The sequence below is a fragment of the Echinops telfairi genome, unplaced genomic scaffold, assembly GCF_000313985.2.
Source record: "Echinops telfairi isolate 266 unplaced genomic scaffold, ASM31398v2 ScPeMD7_7469;HRSCAF=8507_1, whole genome shotgun sequence".
Taxonomy (NCBI): Eukaryota; Metazoa; Chordata; class Mammalia; order Afrosoricida; family Tenrecidae; genus Echinops; species Echinops telfairi.
In genome coordinates, this window is record NW_022111373.1 from 77,618,596 (window position 1) to 77,637,546 (window position 18,951).

Here is an 18,951-nt window from a genome sequence, read left to right on the forward strand (position 1 = left end):
TCACTGCTCAAGACTTGGTGCCATGGGAACCATCCTAGCAAACATACACAGATGGCCAGAGAAGGCCTGGTGGCAAAAGCACACAGATTGGTGCAGCATGACCTCACCTTCTATGTAGCAGGACACCCCTTCTATGCCCTAGCGCCCAGTCTATGGGGCCTCACGAGGAGGATATTTTCTCTGCAAGCTCAAGGTCGTTTAAACGGGGGACTAGAGAATAACAGTGGGGCACTCACTCCTCACCTTGCTGCTGGAGAAGATCAGAACAGCCACAAAGGTTCTTTGGGGATTTCCAAGCTGGATCAGTAGAAGCATTCCAGTGAGTCAGCCTTCTGGTTGCAGACCAGGAGCCCGGCCTGGGAAACCAGCCATTCTACTGCCTTCTGACAATTGCTCCTTTCTGTAAATGGATGGCTGAGCTGCCAGCGTAACTAGGCATAAAGTACACATACATTTGCACAATCTTGTTTAAAATAGGGCAGGCTCTGGTTTCTTCTTGTTATTGATTGGTCATCAATTTAACTCTGTTCTGTAGTCGACCAGAGAGATTATCTTCCATTGTTCCTAGCTCCTTCCCTTTGCCCTTATTTTTGAGAACCAAGGATACTAGGTACCCGTGTTCGCACCCACAGACCGTCAGATGGCACAAATCCATACAGTCCATCTTCCCGAAGCATCCTCTCTCGGTATGCAAATGATATAAATGGTTGCTTTTGGATTAAAAGATGGAGACTTATTCCTGGTAACAATGAGAGATTTCCATAAGGTTTGAAATCAAATCTGAGAATCCAAAGACACCTTTCGATTCCTGAAAGTAATATGGTGGCCTCTTTTGTCCTCAGGAGATGCTGAGGGGAAAGTCTGAGAAACACCCTCTGTGATGTGGTGACTCTGGGTCTTGACTCATCTCTTGGAAGAGCCGGGGGTTCCAGCGGACCACATGCCCACCCAATCTGGGAGACAGAGAGTCCAACAATCAGATTCCAATCTGATGAAAAGTTATATCCATAGTTATGTGTCCTTAGTTATTTCAGCACCGTGACCAGAGTTGATTAAAAAGAGAGGTTCTGGTGAGACACAGAGTGGGAGGTCAACCTTTCTTCACTTTTGGAACCCATATTCCTCAATACTCTGTCTTCTAATTCTCTGTAACGACCAGCACATATGTTTACAACAATGACCACAATTATGATTGCATCCTCTCCTGAATACAAATAACATGCTATCTAGAACCTTTTAACATGGAATAAAATAGATTCTTTTGACAATTCTCCCAAGAAAGCGGGATAACAGATTTTTCATAATGTTGGGAGGTTTGCTTTTGACCTGAAATTTTCTTAATTTGATATGTTGTAAATACTTCTTTGGTCATTGATATGGATTCAATTGGGTCTTCCAAAGAGAAATGTTGCATTCTCAATCCCTCTGTGTGCCCGTGGTGAATTGCGACCTGCCAATAAGGAGGCCTGGTGAGGCTGTGGGTTCGGTGTCAGGCGATGAACTGCACGGTTGGTGGGTGATTGAAACTGACCAGCTGCTCTGTGAGAGAATGAGAAAGCTGTCTGACTTCACAAAGGTCTACAGCTTCAGAAACGAAGACATGGTCACGGTGAGTCAAAGCAACTCAATGACAGAGAGGCTGGCTTTCTTGGTACCCATGACCGTCCCCTTATTTGGGGAAATACATTTTTGGCTGTTGTCACCAGTTAGTTAGATGAGGTCCTACTGGAGCAGGGTGGGTCACTGTCATAATTTCCTCGGAGTTGTGTCTTACCAAGAGGACCACACACTGGGGCCTACAGACACCACGTGGAGAACGTCAGGGCCAATGCAGCTGCACGCAAGAAATTGACCATCACGGGAGCTTCCGGGAACTAGACGAAATGCCCAGGAAGAATGCAACATGCCCAAGACCCTGATTGTATGTTCAGCCACCAGAATTATGGGGGGGAAATTACCTTCTCCTCTTCAAAGACACTCATTTTTCAATGACAGCCCTAGAGAAAGCACAGAAGCAGCCCCTCCCCCCACTAAGCAAGCAGGGATGCATTGCAGTCCAGCGGCTGATTTTCACAGAGAGAACGTAAGACGGTTGGTGATGTCACATAGTCACCTGGCCCACCCCAGTCACAAGCACGCAGGCCTAAAGTCGAGAGAGCAGTATTGCTTCTGGGCAGCCGACATGATGCATGGGTCTGATGCTCCTGGGCTCCATTTTGGGTGACCATTCAATTGACTGTGTATAGATTTTGGAATCTGCAGCACGCTGCACGCCCAAGACCCAGGCCAGCTGTGAGGGTGACAGAAACGCCCCCGCTGTCCTTCAGTGGCCAGTGTCTGGGAGGAGTGGTGGGCGCTTTTCTGACAAGGTGGGCCGATGCTGGCTTAATTCTATTTTCTACACCCGGGCACATGGCAGACTGGTTGGTGTTGCTAGAGAGCACATACACTGTGGTAGCAACTGCCTGCTCTGATGTGGAGGCAAACCTCCTGTCCTGGGAGATGGCCCTGGGAGACATGGGAAGAATGCAGATTGGTGTTCAGATAGTTCTATCACCTACTAATTCATTTGGCCTTAGGCAAGCACCAATTGTCTGGATGATTTACGGACCTAAAAAGTGATTTTGGGGCTTCCTTGAACTGATGTATTTGCGTGGATGGCCCAGGACCTGAGAGTGTGCTGTTCTGTTGGGCCTAGGGTTGTTATGAGCCGGGACCCACTCAACGGCATCTACCAACCACAACAAAAGGCGCTAGACACAGAGTCTGGCACTGCGTGCTAGCTGCCTGCTCCGGTCAGTTGTTAACTCATGGTCCTGTGCCATTCACATGGTTGGTATAGCTTTGCTGTTGCGAACCATTAGGTTTCTTGGGCTGACTTTTGGGAGTAGGTCACCAGGTCATTTTTTCTAGTTTGTCTTAGTCTGTTAGCTCCTCTGAAACATGTTCAGCATCATAGCAACCTCGGTAGGCAAATCCTGGTTGAGATGCATGAGGCCGATTGCTGGGAAACATACCAGGTCTCCCGCAGGGAAGGGAAAACCCTGTCACCAAACTCCCATTGTCCTTGGGTCCTTTACACAGCACGTGCACCACGAGCTCCCAAACCTCCATTGTAGGTCGTTAAAAAGTAGCAATTGTACACTCTCCCTATCCGAGATAAAAACAGTAAAACCCCCGCACTTGAATTTTCTGCCGAAGAGAAGGTCAAGTTGCAGCACACTCCGGAGAAAGGAAGGCAACGTCTACATGGACAGCAGGTAGCTCGACACTCCGTTTGTGCTATTCCAACCAGACACAGGGAGAGTCATTAGCATAATCTTACCCTAACATTTACGCTCACAGAGAATACAGTTCGCGTCACGTTAGTAAATAGGTCAGGGGAATTTAATTTGCCCGATGAAGTGTGTGCAATACCAGTTCATCATTTAGCGAAGTAATTCTCTGTTTAGGAATCTCAGCTGCTCCCTCCATCTTTCTGTGGTCTTGGTGGAAGGAAGAGGCAGACAGGAAGGGGACTAAGGGAGGATACGGGATTCTGTTCTCATGGCTGTATTTTGTAAAACCATTCTTCTTCTTCATTACCATGATAGTATCCCCATTTCTGCACCATATTTTATACTCAATTAATTCCTGGAGATATCACCGGAGACTAATGTGTTTTTGCGTGCATACTGAATAACGTTGGAGTGTTTTCTGTGTTGTTATTTGTTTAGATCATATTTCTGCAGGCATCAGTAACACATTAATTATTCATTCGGGAGCACAGAAAAGCTATACTGAAAGCCTAGTCCTTAACTTGATTTGATTCATCCTTTCTTATTGCAAGTGTCATCGGCAATGGGGATGCAGAGCTAGGATCCTATTCTGACTCCCACATGGGTGTATTTTGGTGTGTTGGGTGAATTATTTATCTTCAAGTTTTAAATTCTTTAGGTGATAATAGAATAAAGATAAAGAATTTGGCTTGCCTAGCTTGAACACATCATCAGGAACGACCAAGTGCTGCATAAAGACACATGTCTGATAGAGAGGGTCAGTGAAAATGAGGGACGCCTCGGGGAGATGGATGGACACACTAGTCAGAGCAGGAGATCCAAACAGTCTAAAGATTGTGAGGCCGGCAGAGGACCGAGCAGCATTATATTCTGTTTCACATGAGGTCCCCAAGAGTCGGACGGCAACTGACAGCGATGGATGAGCAAAGACCATTAGTTAGGACTGGAGTCTTGAGATCCACTTACATGGAAGTGTGGGCTGTGTAAAGCACAGCAATGAGGACCCAGGGAACGTGGCCCTGAGCAGTTCCGAAGGTACTGGCTCATTTCAGTCCTACTTGGCTTCACTGCTAGTCGTATAGGGATGGTTGAAACCCTCCTGTTGATGGCTCATCTGGCAACCGTAACTGCATGTGCAAAGAAGTGGGGCAGGGCTCCGGGAAGGGGTTCACCTCTACCTGGAGATTCGGGAAGGTCAGTGGCACTGATTGAGAAGATGTGGAATCCATTCATGCCCCTCTGCCGCTGTCTGGAGCTGATGGACATCAGCAGTTTGTGCAGAGGCCAAGGACCGTCTCGTCAACAATTCTTTGGTAATGGATGGCTTGGGGGGAGTTGTTTGTTCTTTGGAGTTTGTTTCTTGTTCAGCTGCTAAGGCAAACCTTTGGGTACCAAGCTTGAAGGGGTCCTCGGTGCCTGAAACTCCGAGCCAGGCTATTCTTCCCAGTCACCTGAATCTTGTGATGCTCTGCCTTTGTGCTGGTCTGAGTTAGAAAGCAAGCCGCTCCTTCCATTCCTCGGGGACTCTCTCAGTATTGTTCTGTGTTCCATTAAGGCATTGGGGTTGATTTCAAGGGAATTGTCTCATCCTTTGAGCAATTAGTACCTTTTTAAAATTCAGACGTCTTTCAGACCCTGTCCCACAGACCCGTCTGAAGCGGGTTTGTCAGAATGGTTTTATCCATCCTTGATTGTGTTTTGCCAGCTGCTCAGGGCAGCCACGCAGAGCAAACGCTTCGGCATATGGTTCCAATGGCTTGCTTTTTATCTGACCGAAAATCTATGTGAAAAGTTCTCAGAATTTAAAAAGCAAATCAGTAGGTATGATGTCAGAATGTTTACTGTTTCTCTCCTGGGGACATTTTCTTGGCATTGGGGCCGGTCTTCTAGGTGTGTCTAATTGTTCTAAGGGAACAGCTGTGGGAATCTGATTTGTCTGCAGCAAAAAAATAAAAAGCCGTACCTTCCAACTTCAGGGAACAATCTTGAACTTGTCTCTTGGGTCTCACCTTTGAATTTCCCTGGAACCCATAGACTAAACTCCTTTGTGGGGCTGAGTAGAAAGCAGCGTGTGCCTTTGGTCTCCGAGGGAGATTTTTGGTATCTTTGAAACTCATCCAGAAGAACAAGGCCCTTTCAGAACTGGCCTCGGTCACTTGGACACAATTTTAAGCATGTTCATAACTTAGAGAAAAAAAGGTGGAAAAGGAGAGAGAGAAGGACGGAAATCCTGCAGGCCCTCCCTTTGTGACTATTTGGGTGACCCTCCCACCCCCTTCCTTCAGGCCTTTGCACAGGCGTTGCTGTGAAAGACGGTTTTGCCTCAGACAGCGATTCAGTTGAGACACAACAGACTTGCGTCCCTGGAGCTGAACGAAGTCTTTCAACATTGATGTTTCCTGTGCCCTCTGAGCCTGGTCTCGGGGAAGCAGGAAGCTACTAGATTTTGTTGGGGAGAAAAGTGTCAACATACAAGAAAGAGAATCGGATCATAGCCAAGACTCTACTGTTGCTCCAAATTACTCAAGGTTAGTAATGTCAAAGATACTCACTCGGCAATGGGTATATCCATCAGGCGATGTTCTGACGCGTTCCAGGGCTCAAGTTAAAGCTGCCAGCGCTTGGCGCCTACAGAGGCATCAGTGAAGAGGTTGCCTCCTGAGAACCCCCTTTTTAAGTCAGTGGGCTAAGCAAGGCACCTCCCCGTTATCCCCTTCCCTCCAGTGTGATGTCGTCAGGTATGTGAGTCTATGGTAGACTACTATGGTAGTCGGCCATGCTCTTGCTGTGGCTGACCACTTTGCTCACAGTTTCCAGCACTGGCCCTGCTGGGCTGCTTCTAGAAACAACCTCATTTCCTGCTTTGGAGATCACCCCCAAGACACGGCTCTTTCAGGTGCCTCAGCTAGCAAACTCCCCTTATTGGTTGGATCAAACTGCTGTGGAAGTATTTCAGAAGGATAGATAGCTCATTCTCGGTAATCAGTATTCAGAAGAAAGCCATGGCCCCAAACGAAACAATCCCCAGTAGTTACCATTACCCCCAAAGCTTGGCTTTTGAAAGGTCATGTTTTATTTTGGCAGGGCATCCTGGTTGGCACAGCGGTACACCCTCAGCTGCTACAGTTTGATCCCACCAGCTGCTTTCCGGGAGGAAGATTGGCAGTCTGCTTCCATAAAGATCTGCAACCTTGGCACTTCTACCGGGCAGTTCTGTTCTGTCCTCCAAGGTCCCTAGGGATCAGCATCGACTTGGCAGCAGTGGGTTTGGTAAAGCTGGGAACATCGGCATCAGTCACACCCAACCAGTTCTTTCTTGCACTCTCTAATTGATAGCATCATTATTATTTAATTTAATTTGTGTGTGTGCAATTCAAAGGAACCCAATAAGGCCTTTAGAAAGGTTTCTGTGTGAGCTTCAAGTGGCAGAACACTGAACTCAAAAAGGCTAGCACAGAAAAGGAAATGCATTTTTTGTTTCAAAAAAATGATATTTATTTTTTATTAGTTTTAGATTTATAGAAAAGTTGAAAATGTTTTCCTCTCAGAAATCTGTGGATGAGGTTTAGTTAGGGCTACATGAACGGCTGGGCTTTAGGGGTCAGTTGATGGAATTGCAACTGGTATTATCTTCATATTTTGATTTAGTCTTGTTTTTGGTAAGCTCGTGGAGTTCTGGTGGTGCAGTGGTGACATGTTGGGCTGCAAATCGCATGGTCACCAGTTTGAAACCACCATCAGGTCTGCACGAGAAAGGCCAGGCTTTCTACTCTAGCAAACAGTTACAGTCTCGGAAACTCACAAGGTGTGTGTGTGTGGGGGAGGTGTTGTCTCTATGTGTCAGTATTGACTCTATGGCAGTGAGTTTGGTTGGTTTGTTTATTTGTTTTGGTAAACTTGAAATTCTAAGGCTCCAGATGACATCAGAATACCATTTAGCTTCAAACCCAATAAAAGTACAAGGATCTTCATACACATTAGCAAAAGTCTCATAGGCTGTGGTAGGGAGATAAGCCTTTCTTAAGCCAGTTACTAGCAAATGTAATCTCTTTGCTAAAGTTAGGCTTTTTATGCCAAGATGGTTCCCATAGGAACATGTGGGTGGAGTCTAGCCTGTCGTTCAGGTCACAACTTGATTGGACGGCTACTGAGATAAATGGCTCTCTGGAGGCCAGCCTCCCTCTGTGCTTGATCTTCCTGTTGATGAGCCACTTTGAGCCATGCTGATGGCAGTGAGAGCCCTGGTGGTGCTCCCATCTCTATTGGATCCATAAGACTCTGCACCCACCGGCCTGTGGTCTTCCTGAATTCTGCATCATTGCATGTAGCTGTGTGAGTCTGAAGAGGGATTTAGACTAGTACCAGACTTATGGGCTATTATCAGACTTATGGACTTGATCTGGATTGGGTTGGGATGTTTTCTTAATACACAATTAATCTTTGATATAAAGCTTTTTCTTATATTTATATGAGTGTCAGTGAACTTGTTTCTCTAGTCAACCCAGGTGAACACATGAACTATCTTGAATCACATGTTATAATGGGCTTGTGTCAACGTTGTCCCCCCTGGTATGAGATGAACTGAAAATAGGAGAGAGATGGGTTCCCGAATGAAAACTGGGGTCTGTTTCCTCAAGAAGGGGAAGTGGGGGCCGAATTTGACAAAGCACATGCACCTCCACGACAGGCACAAATCCATCTAAGCCACCATGCATTCTCAGATGGCAGATGCTGGACAAAAATCTAGATGGAAAGAACACTTCAAAAGGACAGACTGAAAGATGAATCAAACAGAATCTATGCATTGAAGAATCTATGCCACATCTTCAGTTTTGCTTCCGACAGGAGTAGCAATTCATGATCCCAGCACCCACATGCTCGTCCTGTGCCTATGGTGGACAGCTCTCCAGGACCTTCCTGAGCGCGTGGACTGGCCTCCGAGCCCTTCCTGTCACTTCACTCTGGGCAGCCACCGCAAATCAACGTTTATCGGCACATGAAGTGGTGCTTCCTTCCCAACTGTGTTAGGTTAATACTTAGTGAGTTGGACCCAGGGAACATGCATTTTCGGTCTGACTGGAGACAAATGATGGCTGGTCACCAACTGACCACTGGTCAGTAGTTGTCCTGGTTTACACACAGTGGAACTCGGTGAGGACAACTGCTGGCTGGCTGGGTTTCCTAGCACGCCGATCTCTCACTGCTTATGTCTAGGTCAATGAGCACATCACAGTCATCCCCTTCCAAGCATTTGAATAGTCACATAATATTAGAGGAAAACAGCAGTGGGTAACAGAAACCAGTTATTATTATGCACAACTTTGTTGCCTGGTGTCTATGTGGGGTTGGGGGAAGGACAATTATTTCACATTACTGTAGCTGAGCTAATCTGGTTCTTTTCTCTGATTGATTAGAAACCACACTCCATTTAATGGTCAAAAGGTCAAATCCTCAATATAGCAATAGATGAAGCCAAGAAGCACCCAAGGCACAAAATCCTAACTGGATGCACCACACTTTGGAGGTACATGCTTTCTCAAAGCTCCGAGGATCACCAAGAAGGGAGGCTAACAGAAAGAACATGATATCATGAGGCAGAATAGGTCCTAGCGGTTTGGGATAAACCCCAAATACTTACTGCCACAGAGTTGATCCTACAGGATAGAGCAGAATTACTCTTTTGGGTTTCTGATACTACAAACCTTCATAGGAATGGACAGTCTTATTTTTCTCCCACAGAATGGTTGGTGGGTTCGAACAGCTGACCTTGCAGCTAGCAGCCCCATGAGTAACCCACTCTGTTATCAGACATCCTTGCTGTTGGAGTGAAGCACTTCTGAGTGCATATGGACAAGACATAAACAAAAATCCACCCCTGTGTACCTTTCACTCAGTTTTCAACCATGACCAACACCTGATTAGTCTTGTTGCATCTACCGCCCCTCACCACCTACCTTCTTTGGTAACAGGGGCAGGCGGGGCGTGGGGGTGGTGCATCTCATTTTTGGAGTGTTTTACTGAAGTCAACCTGCCCACCCCCAATGCCTTGCCCCCTCCAGCACAGTACATCTTGTTCAAGTACATTAGTGATGGAATTGATAGCTCTGAGATCCAAGGAAGAAAATAACGTTGTTTTCCTTTGGGATTTTTAGGATACTAGATTGTAAGTGTTACGAATTAAATCAGTAGATATCCTATTCTGACCTTTCTCGGGCCCCAATTCAGGAGTGCCCTGGCCTTTAAGAAGGTGTGTACATGTTGTGTGAGCTGCCTTTTCTGCTGAGGGTGGGCAGAAAGCCACACAGCCTTCTCCATTAGTCTAGACAGTCATCTGTGTTAGGCGTCTTCATGCTGACGGTCGCTGAAGTGTAAACTGAAGTGTGGGAAATGAGCAGGAAAGAGCAGCTCTGGCCTCGGCAGGAGACAGAGTTAATTGACCTCTGCTCTTCCTCTTTGCCTCTTCCTCCGTCAGAGGTGTCCAAAGCCACACAGAGGGAAATCTGCTCACAGGAGGAACTCGTGACAATAGCCACTGATGAGGTCGTTAGCAGAGCAGCAGAGATCTGGGTCTGTGGCCCAAGTCAGTTTTAGGTGATGCTTCTTATGAACTTTTGTGCTCCAGAGTGATTAAAAGAAGATAAATTTACTAATAGGTCATGTTCACTTGCAATATCTCCTTCCATCTATTTTAGTAAAGCATGGTATACATCTGTGTTAGTTTGGGATGACTAGAGAAACAAATTCATAGACACTCATATGTGTATGTATTAGTCTAGGTACTTTGGAGAAACAAATCCACAGCAACTCACGTATAAGAGAGAGTTTTATGCAAAGAAAACGTGCATCACGAAAACATCCCAACCCAATGCTACCCAAGCCCACAAGTCCAACATTAGCCCATACCCAACACCAGTCCACAAAGTCCTTCACCTCACAAAACAGAGGCAATAATGCCGACTGCAGGAGGAAAGCTGAGTCAGTGAACGTGTAAGCATCTCAGCACTGGCAGGGGTCTCCACATGGCTGCTCCAGCACCCAGGGCTGCATCGGGATAGATCCATGTGGCTTCTCCTTGGGGATGTCTTGTAGGAAATCCATCTTGCAAGCTGAAGCAGGGAACTGCTAAGGCAGCTGCACCAGATGCAACCATCACAAAACAAGAGACCCGAGAACTAGAAAGGCGATGCTTCACCACCCATTTATCCCTCCGCCTTTCAACCAGACCCACATGTGATTATCGGCCAGGCTGGCACAATTAACTAACTCAGTGTATAAGAAAGAGCTTTATATACAAGAGCAATTGAATAATGAAAAACATCCTAGCCCAGTCCAGATCAAGTCCATAAGTCTGATATTAGCTTATATGTCCATATCAGTCTATAAGGTCCACTTCAGACTCACACAACATATGCAATGACACTGAGTGCAGGAAGATCACAGGCCAGTGGGTGGAAAGTCATGTGGATCCAATGGCAATGAAAACATCTCAGCACTGGCAGGGGTCTCCACGTGGCTCCTTCACCTCAAGGGCTCTAGGGTAGCTCCATGTGTCTTCTCAAGAGGAATGTCTCACAGAGAGAGAGATTGTGTTCCATCTCCAGTGAGCTATTTTTCTCCTTGGTGCCTCTAAATGAGGTCATCAAGCTGCAACCTGATTGACAGACTAAACTCCACCCCTTCACTCTTAAGTCTCAAATTGACAACAGATTATGTACCTACCACATCGTGCTTCAGAAAAGTACACATATCTAAAGTATAAAGCTTTATACTTTATATTTCCAAATGGAATGTCTTTGTATAAAACTCAGCTCAAGAAATAGACTCTTCAACCAGATCCATCCTCTATGTCTATCTTTCCCCTGGGGTAATTATTATCATTTCATGGATTACTAGCAATTCTTTTTACAATATAATGGGGGTGAAGATAGTTTTTAAAGATAGTTCAAGAAATTAAATATCTTAAAGATAATTCTTAAAATAAAAAATAAGATAATTCCTGTTTAGGTTCTTCCCTTTCTTGTAGCCCTTCTAATATTTTCTAAAAAATAATAAAAACAATTCTAGTGGTGTGGGGTCCCCACAGGTTAAGAAGAAATGGCCACTGATCAAGATTACCATCGTGATTTGTCCCTAAATCCACAGTTGACACCACTTTTGGTGATTTCATTGCCTTCTTTCCTTGGGCATCTCCCTGGAGAGTCTTTGAAATTGACCGTGCTTAACTAACTGCTAAGAATGGGTTCCCAATGCTTTGTCACAGGAGACCATTCTCGAATTGACTCCTCTATGAAAATCCATAGATGAGAGAGGAGGAGACTCCCCAGGCCAAGGAGAACAGACCAACACTTCTCTGTTAGTTTTTTCACATTGTTGATTTGTATGGTGCTGTGATGCTGGAAGCTGTATCACAGGATCGCCCAGGGGAGAAGTTTCAGTGTATCTTCCAGACAAAAGACGGACTACAGAGAAGAAATAGCCTGTCCACTTCTGAGAAATTAACCCCTGAAAACGTTATGGACAGAAGTGAACCATTGTCAGATAATGAAACTTCATGAAAAGAAGCAGAACACTGGGGGTGACAGTGTCAGAAGATGACCTCTCAGGTGGGAAGGCACTCAAAATAAGCCTGAGGAGGAGCTGACTCCTCAAAGTAGAATTGACCACCATGACGTGGATGCGGTAAAGCCTGTGGGAGTAAAGTCTTCAGGACCTTTATTTGCGGCTGGGGCATGACTCAACGTTAGAAGAAATAGTGTCAAATATCAATAATTGGAATGTATGAAGAATGAATCTCAGAAAATTGGAAGTTGTAAAAAATGAAATTTGAACATAAAAAGAATCAACATTCTAGGCCTTAGCGAGCTGAAATGGACTGATATAATCTATTTTGAATCAGAAAATCATGTGATTTACTATGCTGGGAATGACACATCAAAAGGAATGGCATTGCATTCATTGTCAAAAAGGACATTTCAAGATCAACCTTGAAGCACAATGCTGTGTGTGATAGGATTAGGTCTATCTTTATTCATGGAAGTCCAATAAATATAAATATTATTCAAATTTATGCACTGACCACAAAAGCTACTGATGAAGAAGTTGAAGAATTCTACCAACATCTTCAATCTAAAATTGATCAAATGTGCCATCGAGATATATTGATAATTATTGGTGTATTGGGAACTATTGGATATTGGAATGCAAAAGTTGGAAACAAACAAGAAGGAACAGTAGTTGAAAGATATGGTCTTAGTAATAGAAATGAATCTGGAGATCACATGACAGAATTATGCTAGACCTAGGACTTCTTTGTCAAATATGTCCCTTTTCAACAACAAAAAAGGTGACTTCTCCGGGTAAATACACAGAAACCAAATTGACTACGTCTGTGAGAGGAGACGGTGGAAAAGCTGAATATTAGTAACTTAAACCAGGCCAGGGTCTGACTGGAACAGACAACCAATTGCTCATATGTAAGTTTAGATTGAAGCTGAAGAAAATTAAACATGTCCATGGGAACCAAACACCCCCTTGAGCATATCCCACCTTAATTTTGAGAACATCCCAAGAATGCATCTGATGCATTGAACACTAATGACAGAAACCTGAGAGCTGCGGGATGACATCAAGAACATTACACATGAAGCAAGCAGAAGGTCATTAAAAAGTCAGGAAAGAAAGGAAAGGTCAGAGTTGATGCCAGAAGAGACTCAGAACCGTACTCTTACTTGTAGAGTAGCTAAAGCAAAGGAAAGAAATGATGAAGTAAAAAAGCTGAATAGAAAATTTCAAAGGGCAGTTGGAGAAGACAAGTTCAAATATTATAATGAAGTATGTGAATGTCTAGAATTAGAAAACCACATAAAGAAGATGCTCAGCGTATCTTAAACTGAAAGAATTCAAGGGGAAAAAAATCAAGACTTGAGTTACAATTTTGAAACATTTTATGGGAAAAATATTGAATCATGCACGAAGTCTCAAAAGTAGACAGCAAGAATACACAGAGCCACAGTACCAAAAAGAACGAGTTGGCATTTCACCATTTCAAGAGGTAGAATACGAGCAAGAATCCATGGTGCTAGAGGCAGAAAGAAGCTTAAGCTGCACTGAAAGCACTAGCCAAAAACCAGGCTCTGGAAATTGATGGAACACCAACTGAAATGTGTCAACAAGCTGATGAAGCACCAGAAGCACTCCTTTGTCTACGACAAGAAATTTGTAAGACAGCTACTTGGCCATTTGACTGGAAGAGATCCATGTTTATACCCATTCCAGAGAAAGGTAACCCAATAGACTACTCAAATGATAGAACAATATCATTGTTTTATGCCACATACAAGTGACATTTTGCTAAAGGTCATTCAATAACTGTTGCATCAGTACATTGTCAGGGAAACTGTCAGAAGTTCAGACTGGATTCAGAAGAGGACTTAAAACAAGGGGTATCATGTCTGATGTCACATGGATGCTGGTGGAAAGAAGAGAATTCCGCAAAGATGCTTCCTTGTGTTCTGTTGACTATGCTAAGGCACTCAACTGTGTGAACCACAGCAACCTATGGATTGCCTTGAGAAGAATGGGAATCCCGGAACACCGCATTGTGCTCATGTGGAAACTGTAGATTGATCATGAGGCAATTGTGCAAACAGAACAAGGGAATAACGCATGGTTTAAAAACAGGAAAGTTGTGTGCCTGGGTGGTATCCTCTCACCATACTTATTCAACCTGGATGTTGAGCAAATCATCAGAGAAGTTATCTCATATGAAGATGAATGGGATGGACAACAGAAAAGTGGGTAAAGGGAGAGATCGGTCAGTGTAAGACATGAAGACATAATAATAATTTATAAATTATCATGGGTTCATGAGGGAGGGTGGGATAGGGATGGGGAAAAATGAGAAGCTGATACCAAGCATTCAAGTAGAAAGAAAATGTTTTGAGAATGATGATGGCAACAAATGTACAAATGTGCTTGACACAATGGATGGATTGTGAGAAGGGTTGTACAAGCCCCCAAAAAAATGATTAAAAAAAAAAAGAAATCTCAATTGTTATATAAAATCACAATTTTCTAAAATTATATATATTTATAGATCTTATAAGAAGTATATATGTTATATACACGATTTGATCAAAATGCAACTTGATCCAAAGTTTACAGAGCGCATCGGCTTTCTGGGCAACCATTCCCAGGCGTTCTGTTGGTGACGTTGCTTGTAGTCTCCGCAGTGTAGCAGCTTTCTTCCCACGGCTTCCCTGTGTTTGCCAGGTCCCTCGTTTCTTCTTTCCTGGGGTCTTGGAGTTTTATCGCTGCGCAAAAGCTGCCCTTTCGATTTTGTGTGGTTGATTACTGTAAGGGATGCACATCTCCTAGGTGCTACCGTTCCCCTTAGAGGCCTGGCCACCGGTCTCCCGCAAGTCAGACAAGGGATGTGAGCTCACTTCCAGACGTGAAGGGTGTCTAGGGTTCGTAGTGCCCAGGCTCCAACCAGGAAGTTCCTGTCCGACCAGGAAGCCTGCTCCTTTTCCCTCTTTTGCGTTTTAGCTCCCATTTTCCTGTTGTGAGCCCCGCCAAGTGCTGGGCAGCAGTAGTGGGACATCATCTCTGCCCCGCCCCATGCCCTGCCCCGTCCCCCAAATCTTTACCTTCCTTTTCAGCTCTTTCCTCTTTCCTGCCCTTCCACCCTAGTCTCTCCCATCACTTTAAAAAAACTTTTCTTCCTCTGCTCCTCTAAGCCTTTTGTAAAATCTACTGACCAGGTACCCTCACCCCACCCCTGGCCTGGCCCCGCGCACACACCCCTGTTCATTCCTTAGCACCTGCTCCAGACCCTCCACAGGGCGGGCACAGGCGCTGATGTCGTGAGCACCACCTCCCCGCCGCAGGCCCTGTTTGTTCCCTAGTCTGTGGCTCCCCTTCTAATTTTCTCAGCGGTCTTTTGAAGAGCTTTTAAAATTGGACTCGAGTTTAATTGATGAATTTTCTGGCTGGGTTGCCGTGCTCTTTTGTGTCCAAAGAAATCGAGACCCTTCGAGGTGACAAGAGATTCTCTCTTCTGTGTTCCTCTAGTTCCGTCTTGATATAGCATCCGTTTGAGCTCATTGCTTGACCGTGTCAGAGAAAAGTTGATGCACAAGGATATCAAGTTTTCCCAAGCTATCTGCTAGCAACTATCCCTGACTTCAGGAGTGCTAGTTATACTGTGGCGTAAGCATTGGACTGCAAACTGCTAGGTCAGTGGTTTAAACCCATCAGCGGCTCGGTGGGAGAGAGATGAGGCTCTCTGCTCCGGTGATGAGTTACAGCCTCTAAAAGCCGAGATCAGAAATCTAGGAGTTGGAATTGCCTGGCTGGCCACGAGTTTTTCAGTTTCAGCTGGGAATTATCTTGGGAAATTTTAAAGGGCTAAAGATTTCTTAGTTATAGCAAACGTCGTGTTCTAAAGGACCTGTCAAATTGTTAGAGACCGGTTGTAAATGACGAGAGCTGAGATTTTGATCTGTTGTATTTTGTTATTGGGCTGCAGTGTTTTTCTTGGGGGGAGGGGGGGTTGTTGTGCTTTGCGTTTTGTTGTTTTTTGTTTTTCTTGATATGAAACCCTGGATAGCTAAATCTATAGAGACAATCACTGGATGAAAAGTTTCTTGGAGGACCTAAGAAAGAAGAAAACGTTCTAAAAAAGATTGTAGTGATGGTTGAAAAGCCTTTTTCAATATGTTTAAATTCTTGTATGATATGTGAATTATATGTCTATAGAACTGTTAAAATTTAAAATAAAAGAAAGTCTTTGAAAATGTATCCCAAGATCTGTATGCAGGGCTGACTACAACATTGCTTACAATGGTAAAAGCTGGAAATAATCTGACAGCTATCGATAAGAGACGGAGCATATACACATGATACAGTAGGGGAGCCAGGCAGAATGCTGACAGTGATCTATATGTATGAACTAGGAAAAGTATTCACAATGTTGTCAATGAAAATGTGTAGGTAGCTGATACCACATAATTGGTATCTATTTTTTTCAAAAACAATGATAAAAATTACAATCACTTTTGCTGGTAGAGAAAATAATGACAAAAACAATCTTTAAATATTGGAATTCAGACTAAATAGGGAGAGACTATCTATCTATCTATCTATCTATCTATCTATCTATCTATCTATCTATCTATCTATCTATCTATATATAGAGAGAGAGTCTGGAATCCCAGCATTTAGAGATATTCATATCTATGATGTATCGTATATCATATATATAAGAGTATGGGCTACTTTTTAAAGTTGGGAACAACATTATTTATAAAGAATAATCGTGTACTTTGGGGGCCAGTGTTTAAGGAACTTTCTCAGAGATGGCCAATATATCAACATGTGACAGTCTCAAGCCTCACATGCTTTTAAGTGCCATGACTGTACTCAGGCCCACTCAGTGCCAGCTGAAAGCTGCTTGGCGCAGGCGAGCGCAACCCACCAGCACCAGGCTTGCCATTCCAAAACCTCAAACGAGGATGAGGCATTCGAAATATCACTTCCATGAAAATGCAAATTAGAATTAAAGTTAGCCATATGGTGATACATCTACCCCACCCCCACCCCATACTCTTACTAGACCCTATTGGGTGCCATTTCTATTTCTGAATTATTTTAATGATGTCATCCCGCACCCTTAGAATTACATATAATATGCTCAAATGTGTTCCCTATCAATAGCATGTCTAGGTGCATCTTATCACTCGGTGTGGCCATATGATGTGATGAGCCATGGGACTTCTTTAGAAAGCCTTCTTTTCCCAGAATACACCCTGCCTTCAGCTATCTGTCTAGCATCACTCAGATTTTCAGAGGGTGGCTCTCAGAAGTTGGATAGAATCTTTTACAAGTTGAAGGCCTCGGGACACTTGAGGAGACATAAGGAATAGGGGAAAGTTGGAGATTATGTATAGATAGATAGATGATAGATAGATAGATAGATAGATAGATAGATAGATAGATAGACAGATAGATATCCAATCACTTAAAACCAGAGCAGAGCTAGACTGAAAAGGCTCCTGAGGGCACTTCTCCAGTAACCTTACTGTGCTGATTTCAGAAAGAAAAACACAAGCAAACCTAGTGTCATCGAGTTGATTAAGATTCACAGTGACCCTATGGAACAGCCTAAAACTGTTTGGAGGGTTTCTGAGACCGTACAGCTTTACTGGAGCTAGTCGTATTGATTAATTAATTAATTATTCTGCAGAATGACTAGTGAGTTTGAACCACTCACTTCACAGTTTGCAGCCCAATACCTAGCCCACCATGCAACCAGGGCTCCTTCTAGAATCTCCCAGAAAGTGTGAGTTGAGAGAATGTACCAGAGAAGAACATAGTTGCTCATGAAAACTTGGTTTTCAAAGAAGGTGATGTTTCACTTCAGGGTGCCTTACTTACACATTACGTGCTCTGGAAATAATTAGAACCCTTCATACGATCTTCCTTACCACATGGCAAACCTTTTTCATTACCCTTATTTTTTTGTTTTTAATGTGGGGATAGAGACTACCAGAGTTTAGACTTTCACCCCATCTACTGATCCAAGCCCTGTGCACACTGACCTATTTAGTACCTCTAGGACTCACCTCCCAACTCTACCCCTGTTCTAAGGAATGGCCAAGACGCCACTTCAGGAATAGGGGAGAAGCTGTGTGGCATCCAAGCAGAAGGTGAATAAGACATTTTAGTCCATAGCACCAGGCAACCGCTCCCCCCTTAGTTTTCTTCTTCTTTTTAATCATTTTATTGGGGGCTCATGCAACTCTTATCACAATCCATACATACATCAGTTGTATAAAGCACATTTGTACATTTGTTACCATCATCGTTCTCAAAACATTTGCTCACTACGTAAGCCCCTGGCATCAGCTCCTCATTTATTTATTTTTTTAATAAGACATTTCAGTCCATAGCACCAAACAACCCCTCTCCCCTTAGTTTTCATACAATATATAGAATGGCCCTAGAACTCAAGGAGGAAGTCTGGCCACTGGACAACCATAGATACAACAAAAAGTGGATAGGAGTAACCAGCCAATTAATTTAACGAGCACGGATTGCATTGCTACTAGGAACTCTAGTGGCATGGTCAGGAAAGCATTGGATTGCAAGGTTGGTGGTGGGTGGTTCAAAGTTACCAGCCGCTCCTCGGGAGAACGATGAGGTGGTCTGCTCCCGTAAGGATTTACAGCCTCGGGAATACTACATAGGGTTGCCCTGAGTCAGAAAAGACTTGATGGCAGCGAGTCCTTGCTTTGTTTACCAAGCATCAAGCCAAACCAAACACACCCATTGCTGTCCAGGCAATTCCGATCCAGGGCAATGCTGGAGGACAGAGCAGAACTGTGCCTGTGGGTTACAAAGGCTGTCGTCTTTATGGAAGCAGACTTCAGCACCCCTCTCCCACGGAGAGCCTGGTGGGCTCCCACAGCTGCCTTGGGGTTTAGGAGCCATGCTTTAGCTGCTGCACCACCAGAGAGCCTGTTTGGGTTTCAAGCACATAGTCAAATACATGACATTCTCATTCTTACTCACTCTCACCGAACACAACAAGACACACAGAACCCTCATTCGAGTAGAGTTAGTGTATACTTGCCGTGACCCTACAGGACAAAGCGGAGTTGCACCGCCGGCT